The sequence below is a fragment of the Helianthus annuus genome, chromosome 2, assembly GCF_002127325.2.
Source record: "Helianthus annuus cultivar XRQ/B chromosome 2, HanXRQr2.0-SUNRISE, whole genome shotgun sequence".
Taxonomy (NCBI): domain Eukaryota; kingdom Viridiplantae; phylum Streptophyta; class Magnoliopsida; order Asterales; family Asteraceae; genus Helianthus; species Helianthus annuus.
In genome coordinates this window covers 116,443,570-116,451,963 of record NC_035434.2, presented here as the reverse complement: position 1 = coordinate 116,451,963, position 8,394 = coordinate 116,443,570, and positions in this window count along the sequence as shown.

Sequence of the window (8,394 nt, the reverse complement as noted above, 5' to 3'; positions counted from 1 at the left end):
GACGCCCAGTAACAGAAAACATGGGCAGCTTCAATGATTTGGCTTGTAAACAATCTTGTGAGCAATCAATGAAGCATGGGCGCCCTCTACCTGACCCCTAGCACCTTAGGACACTTGCTGATCATCCATGAGCAATGTAGGATGTGTTGTAATGATCTTGTGCACCAAACTTTACTATAAAAAGGCCTACATTGTGCATAAGTTCACCACACCTCAAACACTGCTCTCAAGATCATTCCTGGAGCTCTCAAGTATTCTTCTATCATCCTAAGTCGTGCACAAGCTTCTGTAAGTTGTCTAACCCTTTTATGGTTTAGTTTTTGCTTAGTTTAGCTTAAAAGTCAATCCGTCGTAGTTAACGATTGACTTTGTGATAAATCACGAATGGTCCAGTGATTTTTTCGAATCAAAGATAGTTATGTGTTGGTATTTATGTGGGTAATAAACCCCTAAAAGGGTTCCCTCTGATCACCACTCTAACTAGTTCAAATGGCAAGTCAAACGTGCTTAGAAAAAGTCAACAGAAAGCTATTTTTGCGATTTTACATATAATCTGTAATGTAGATGGTATGCAACCTGTTTGAACACTCATAAAACATGATAATAAGTATATTAACACGTCTAAGCTTGTTTGATCCGGCCATTTGCTATATTGACCCGGTTCGGAGCCGAATATCGCAAAAGTTTGACTTTTGCTTTGACTTCAGTTCTGACCCGTTAAAGTTCGATTTAGATATGCCTTAGGACTCTCTTAGGACCAGGTTACATGATGGTATAACCCTCTGTGACCGGTTCGTTGTTTGTCCGAGTCTTTTACGCGTTTCCGTTAATTGCTTAAAAGTTGACCGTAACGCCCTTTTTAAATTAAAACGAGAATTTCGGACACGTGAAGGAATCATAACCTTAGTTACTGATTTCTAAACATGTCCCTAAAATTTCATGTCAATCCGAGGTCCAGAATAAGAGTTATGCTAATTAGCGCAAATTACGGAACTTTAGTAATTTAATAGCGCAATTAGCATAACGCCTATCTAAACCCCAGATTTCGACACCAAACCTTTTACTCACTGTTGTAAAATAATATTTTGGGATTTTTAAAGATTTTTAGTTATTTTTAACCTGCTCATAACCTGCGGTTATGGCTACGGTTCGGTAAATACCGAATATGCCATTTACGGCCAAAACTTGAGTTCTACAAGGTCTTTTGACCCGATTCCAGTTGCTACTGATTTTAAATAATAAATAAAGTATTTTAGACTTTATAAACTGTTCGGGAAACTCAGATTTCCTGTAGAACTCTAAAAACCTCTTTTTAATCTTTAAAAAGACCGAAATACCCCTACGGGGCATAATATCAACTTAAACTCGTTACGGGCATTATGGAAGGTATCTTACTGATACCACAACCTCTTTAAAGTATATTGACTTAGGAAAACAGTGTAGGACTCTTACGGTTACCCGTTGCGCTTTTGCGCGCACGGTTCGGCTTATGTAACTAGTTTACATAAATTAGCCGATATAGGCCAAACCATACTGTTTTGACCCCAAAATCCAGAGTGTGAATATTAAACCCATATAAAACAAGCCTTCAAACTTGTTGGGTCAGAATCACATTCCATTCCCGGTTTTCGCCTTTCACGCGATTTAACCGTATCTATCCTTTGAAACTGACCGGTCTAGGCTACGGCTAATATAAAGACCCGTTAGGATTCTAATAGGTTATTTTAAAACCTTCGTTCCAGAATAGGAGCCCAGTAAAAGATATCTGTGATTTAGTCAATTAAGGACTATACTTGCAAAGGTAAATACTTTTAACTTATTTTCCGTATTACGGGCTTGGGGTACGGTATCTAAAATACCGCTTGGTCGGGCAATTGACCCCAACTCATTTGTAGTTGGGTATTATCAATGTGACCCGTTTAAAAACTTGTTTTGTTGGCTTAACGCCTTTGGGGGCTTAATGACCATGTCCCGGATATCCTCGGCATCATTTTACGAAATGGCCATGACCTCGACATCCGGGTGTAGGCGTACACCCGGCATTATGTCTATAACTATAAAAGTATAGCCGTTGGTTACCCGCCACGGTGTTATATGCTATGTGGTGTGTCTATTAAACTTTAACCCGACACGACCCGGGCGACCGAACGCATAGCAAGCATGTAATTCTTTACAAGATTTAATTATAAATTATCCCAAGTTATAAAAGAGTTTGTGCCTTGTGCATTCAAATCAATTTTAATAAACATTTTACAAAAGTGTCGGTTGAATGTATTTACCAGTGTAAACTGACGTATTTTCCCAAAAATATTAACTGCAGGTACTAAACGTAATCGGCTGGCTATAGCTCCTTAGCATCTTAAAGAGTCTCGCAAGCTTTTGATGCCTTGTCTGTTGAACAATCCTTTTTATTATCTTGATCCCCCTGTGGATACCATTCGACTATTTGTGATACATTCGATATTACAACCAATGGTTGAATTATATTTATCTTTATGTTTCCGCTGTGCATTCATATAATTGTGTGGTTTGACTATCTTGTTTCCAACTACGTCACGGTAATCCCCACCGGGCCCACCGGTGATACACGTGGAAATCGGGGTGTGACAGGTTGGTATCAGAGCCAACATTGAGTGAATTAAACACTATCCTAATGTGTTTAATCTCAGTGACACGATTGCACATACTTGAGTCTAGACAAGAACCTAGGATAAATTCGAACTGTTATTCCGAATTGTCTTTTTATTATTATTATTATTATTTAAAGTTTTTAAAAGCAGGAAATATGGCACCTGTAATTTTCCGAGGAAGAGGAAGGGGAAGAAGAGGCAGAGGAACGATCGTTACTCACCACGATCACGAAGCTGGGCCTTCGAATACGCGAGCTCCTTCGACCACAAGGAGTGAAGAACCACAAAGACGGAGAAACCTTTTCGAACCTGCGAGACATTCCACCTCGCACAGCTCAACACCATCGTACCGTCACTCGTTCGGGCCAGATTCCGAAAATGATCCCAATAACCCTCAACCCTCCTACATGCCTCTGCAGCGTTCGGTATCGCACCGTGCTTTTGATGATCCCACTTCTTACTTCAGAGGTCAGTTTAACCCAGCAGATTACATTCAGGAACCTGCAGGCTTTGTCCCGTTAGGACCACAGGATCACTTCTCAGAAGACCATATGGATGAGGACACTGATCCAATAGAACCTGCTCGTGGTACGCCCACACATCCTATCGAGATCTCTAATGGATCTTCTTTTCATGGGACACCTTATCAGGGCCCAGATAGCTTCCAGGCGTTGTTCAACCAACATGAGTGGTACTATACACCATCCCATCAGACATCGCAACACGAGCAGCAACAACAACAAGATCCCTCCGAGGATCCACGTTTCGTGGCAGTTACGCCACCACCACCGCCACCGGTTCAACCAGTAGTTCCAGATCCGCCAAGGCGTAGAAGATCTGGCGCACGGATGTCTACCCGAGGAGGGGAATTTCAGTTCAGCACCCCTCGCCACTCGAGTGCTAGTCACTATCCGTCAGTACCTGAAGAAGGACCTTCAAGTCCAGTACAGGAGGCGAACTCCGCACCAATTGCACCATCTTCGCCACCATTTTGGTATGACCACCCAATACCTGCATACACGGGTCCAGCAGCATACAACCCGTTCGAACCATCGTCGCACGCACATTACAATTACAACTATGAGCGTGACCTATATGTGGTAGCGGCTAGGTATAATGCCAGCTATCCCGACGGAGCTTTTGGAAACATGGGGATACCGGACTACTCAGCTCATGGGTATCCAGCACCTCCTGGACCTCCAGTTCCGCAACCGGCGCCACAACCACATTTTTCTCCGCCCGAACAAGAAGAAATCCTCCTCCGCTTAACTCGTGTGGAACGGGATTTCGAGGAAGAACGAAAGAACAACAGGGGATTCCTTAAGGGTCTAGCGAACCTGTTGAAAGGCAAGAAGAAGAAACGTGACCATTAGTCCTTATATATGTTCTAATGTAATGTCTATTTTAAATAAGTCCCTGCGTGGACATTTATCATATTTCAGTCCCTACGTGGACTTATCCTTATAGTCCCTGTGCGGACACTTATCTTGTATTAGTCCCTGCGTGGACTTGTCTCTTTATTAACCTCTATGTAGGTATGTACTTGTTTAAAAGTCCCGTTTAGGGCAACGTGTAATCGTATTTGAAGTTATGGAATGTTATGTTAAAATTTCATTTTTGTTATTACTATATATGAAATAAATCAAAATCATTCCTTTTAAATTAAATCTTCCTAAATAAAGAATCTTAAGAGTGAAACCTAGCCAGGTGTCTTTTAGACCCGGCCAAGATGGTAAGACTTAATTAAAAAGATTCAGAATCCCAGTTAACCTCTGTAAACATGTTAACGTTCATGGCAGGTGTGATTCGTTAAAATCGCACGCGTCATTCTTATATGAGAATCCTTCTAAGGATTTCAAAGCCCAATTTAATGATATAATAAATCATGGGTTAAATCATCAATAAAGGTGATCACTTGTTAAACATCCATTAGCGATGTAGTGCCTACGGGCCAACCTTGTTAAACATCCATTAGCGATGTAGTGCCTACGGGCCAACCTTATTAAACATCCATTAGAGATGAAGTGCCTATGGGCCATAATTATTGTCATAATAAGACAAAAGATAGTGGTGGTCTATGACTCCCTGTCAGGAAGGGTAAAAAGGACTACGGTTCAGACCTTCATACCTTGATTCTCTATAATCTCGGCTAGTATTATAATAATGTCCTCGTGACTAGGCTTTTATGCCACTAGCAAAATTAATTGTAATTAGGATAAGTATGTTCAAATCCTAAATAAAAAGTGAGTAACAAATTAACCAGATATGGTCTCTGTTACCATGGTTAATAAATTGCCATAAAAGACAATTCAATAATAAACTCCTAAACAAAATTTTCGTTATCTTCTGTAACAAATTCAAGTTACCATGGCGAATTCTAATGGAGAAAATAGTCATACGAGTGAAGACGAATATGATAACGCCCAAGTACATTTAACGGGCGCCCAATTAAAAGCTCTTGTCGACAACGCTGTTCAGGCAGCTCTAGATCGACAATATACCGAATCTCGGAGCAGAACCGTATCCAAACCACTCTCCAAGCCGAAAACACACTCAAAATCCCACAGCAAACCACTGTCCAAGCCCAAAAAGGACGACGATAATCACTCGTCCAATGAAAACAGTGTTCGTCGTGAAAGGGAATATACTGATGCATCCCGTGCCAGGGGCTGCACCTACAAGTACTTTGTGTCTTGTAAACCCCGAGACTTCACGGGGGAGAAAGGTGCCGTCGATTGTATGACGTGGCTGGATGAGATGGACACCGTGGTGGACATCAGTGGCTGTGCGGAAAGGGATGTGGTAAAGTTTGTGTCGCAATCGTTTAAGGGCGAGGCCCTGGCTTGGTGGAGGGCGTTGGTTCAAGCCTCGGGAAAGACTGTTCTATACAGCATGACGTGGGAGGAATTCATTTCTCTCATCAAAGAAAATTACTGCCCTCAACATGAGGTGGAAAAGATAGAATCCGACTTTGTATCATTGGTAATGACAAACCTCGACTGCCAAGCTTACCTAACGAGCTTCAACACGATGTCTCGGTTGGTTTCATATCTGGTAACCCCGGAGCCAAGGAGAATCGCTCGTTTCATCGGTGGGTTAGCCCCCGAGATTAAAGCAAGCGTGAAGGCCTCTCGGCCAACGACCTTCAGATCTGTGACCGACTTATCTTTGTCCCTCACTCAGGATGCGGTCCGGCAACGGTCGCTGAGGAACAAAGAAGCCGAGAAGAGGAAGCGTGAGGACGATACCTCACGAAGGTCGGGCAAGAAACACCATGGGAACGGTGATAACAAGAGAGGGTCAGATGTCACGGCCCCCGACCCGGTTTGACCCGTTTCGGGAGCCGCGGGACAGAAAATCCCGTGGTATTTATTGTTATAGCGGAAGTCTTAACAGGATCGTTTTAAATTTGAAAATTTTGCCCGAGTATCATTTATTTACATTTAGGATAAACCCCGTAAATATCATAATTTCATTATTTTACAAACATGTTTATTTATTTTATTTGAGCCACCACTTCAAGCTTGATAGTGCTCCGTAGCACGTGTACTTAATTCAGTAGGTCACCTGAACATGTTGTAAAAAGGTTTTGTCAGCGGGGAAATACTGAGTGAATCATTCATTTTGATAAAATGACACTTAGTTATAAATTACAGCATAAGAGCGATTACAATGGCAGTATCTTATTTTATATCTGGTCTTGCCACCCGTGTGACGATGGTCATACCACTATTGGGTCCAGTCACCCAATTAGTGACGTTTTGTCACTGCTAGGTCTTGTAGCCTAACCCCTGTTAGGGCTTATTGCCTAACCGTGAGAAATTAGTAATGTGCACAATACCCCACTAACCAGCGATCAAGATAACCACGACTTAATCCTTGTAATTATAACACTTTGAAAATAATTTGAGGTATTGTAATACTTACTCACAAACTGTGAGAAAACAGTTTAAAAAGAAGAATGACTCACATTGCAGATTTAACGGGCAAGATATAAGCCTACTGATTTGCCTGTGATTAACCTAGTTTGATAATAATGCACACACAATAGGTTAGTAACTTAATACAGCAGTTACGTCAATTCACGAGATTAAACCTTCACAACGATTAATCAGTGCAATACTCGATAATTCAATCGGATTCACAACGAATAACAGAGCATAGTCCGAATTCGAACAGCACTCAAATATTCAAGTCGAAATCACGACGAATAATCAAAGTACAAGCTCAATTGAGCAGCACCTGGACTATCGTTGGATAGTTATAATCGATCGGATGTTGAATCGTAATAGCGATCGAGTTATTACCCTGATTGCGGCAGCGTTTCGTGATCGTGTGTGTTTGTGAACTATTTCGTCTATAACTCAGAGAGTATTAAGAGTTAGGACGTCGAATGAACACCGAACTTCAAGTGCCAACCCCCTCTATATATACTGAAAATTGGACTCCCCCGCGTGTCGCGGAAGAAGTCGGGACATTTGTCGCGACTCGCCTGAGGTAACTATCTAGCCTAGAGTAGCCTTGTCGTGGTATAGCTTTGCTGAATCAGTTTCGACGGAAACTTAGCTCCCACGTAAATTTTATTAAGATATTACCAACTAGGGTTTATCCCCCCTGAGTTTTAGGGGCCCTGATCCTGATTCCAATTGTTATGAAAATTTTAGGGTTAGTGCAGAATTACTTGGGTGTCTTAATTATGGTTTTCTTATCAACTAATTATCGTTCTAATTTTTGATTTTGGTGACAGTTGTTACATCCTCCCCACCTTAATAAAAATCTCGTCCTCGAGATTTTACTGGAATAGATGAAGGTATTATTGCTTCATCTCTGATTCTAGTTCGTAGATATATTCGGGTTCTTCCTTTGAGTCCCCTAACACTAGTTATTTATGTGTAAGAAACTTGATTCTTTTATCCGTAGCGGCTTTTCTATGAACTTTAACTTTTCATTTACCTTTTTCCCTTGAAGAGGTACTATCAGGGATTTGTCTGCTAACTATTTCTTGAGATTGGATACATGAAATATATCATGTATTCCAGCTAATTTTCTGATAGTTGTAAACGATAAGCTACTGGTCTTATTTTGTTGGATCACTGGAACTGGTCCTACGTATTTTAAACTTAGCTTTCCTTTCTTACTAAATCTAATAATTCCTTTCCAAGGAAATATTTTCAATAGCAATTTGTCTCCAACTCGAACTCCTACGACTCTGGCTTATTATTTGTATACTCTTCTGACCGTCTTCAGCCTTTCCTTCGTGATACTAAATATCACAATTGTAGTCACCGAGGATTTCCTTTTTCCTTATGTTTAATTCTTGTTGCTCAAATATGTATCTTAAATTCTTATGACCCGTATGGATAGTAAACTTATCTCCCTACAGATAATGTTTCCAAATCTTAAGGGTAAATTTATGGCTTCTAAGTTTAGGTTTAGAGGTGGTATTGCTTTCTTCGTGCTTTTGCAATTGTCTTAATGCATACAGAATTACCTTTTTGCGTTGCATTATCATATATTCAAATTCTAGCTTTGTAACATTACTGTATACTTTAAAATCTTCTGTTCCTTCTGGTAAGGTTAGAATTGGAACCCTTGTTAATTTATGATGTAAGACCCTAAAGGCTTTTTCTGGTTTAGGTTCTTATTCACCCTTAACCGTTTTAGCTTAGTTAGGGATATATCTATCTGGAGAAATATTCTTAATAAACTATCTATAGTATCTGTCTAAATTTACAGAATTCCTAATTTCTTGTTAAGGATTGCG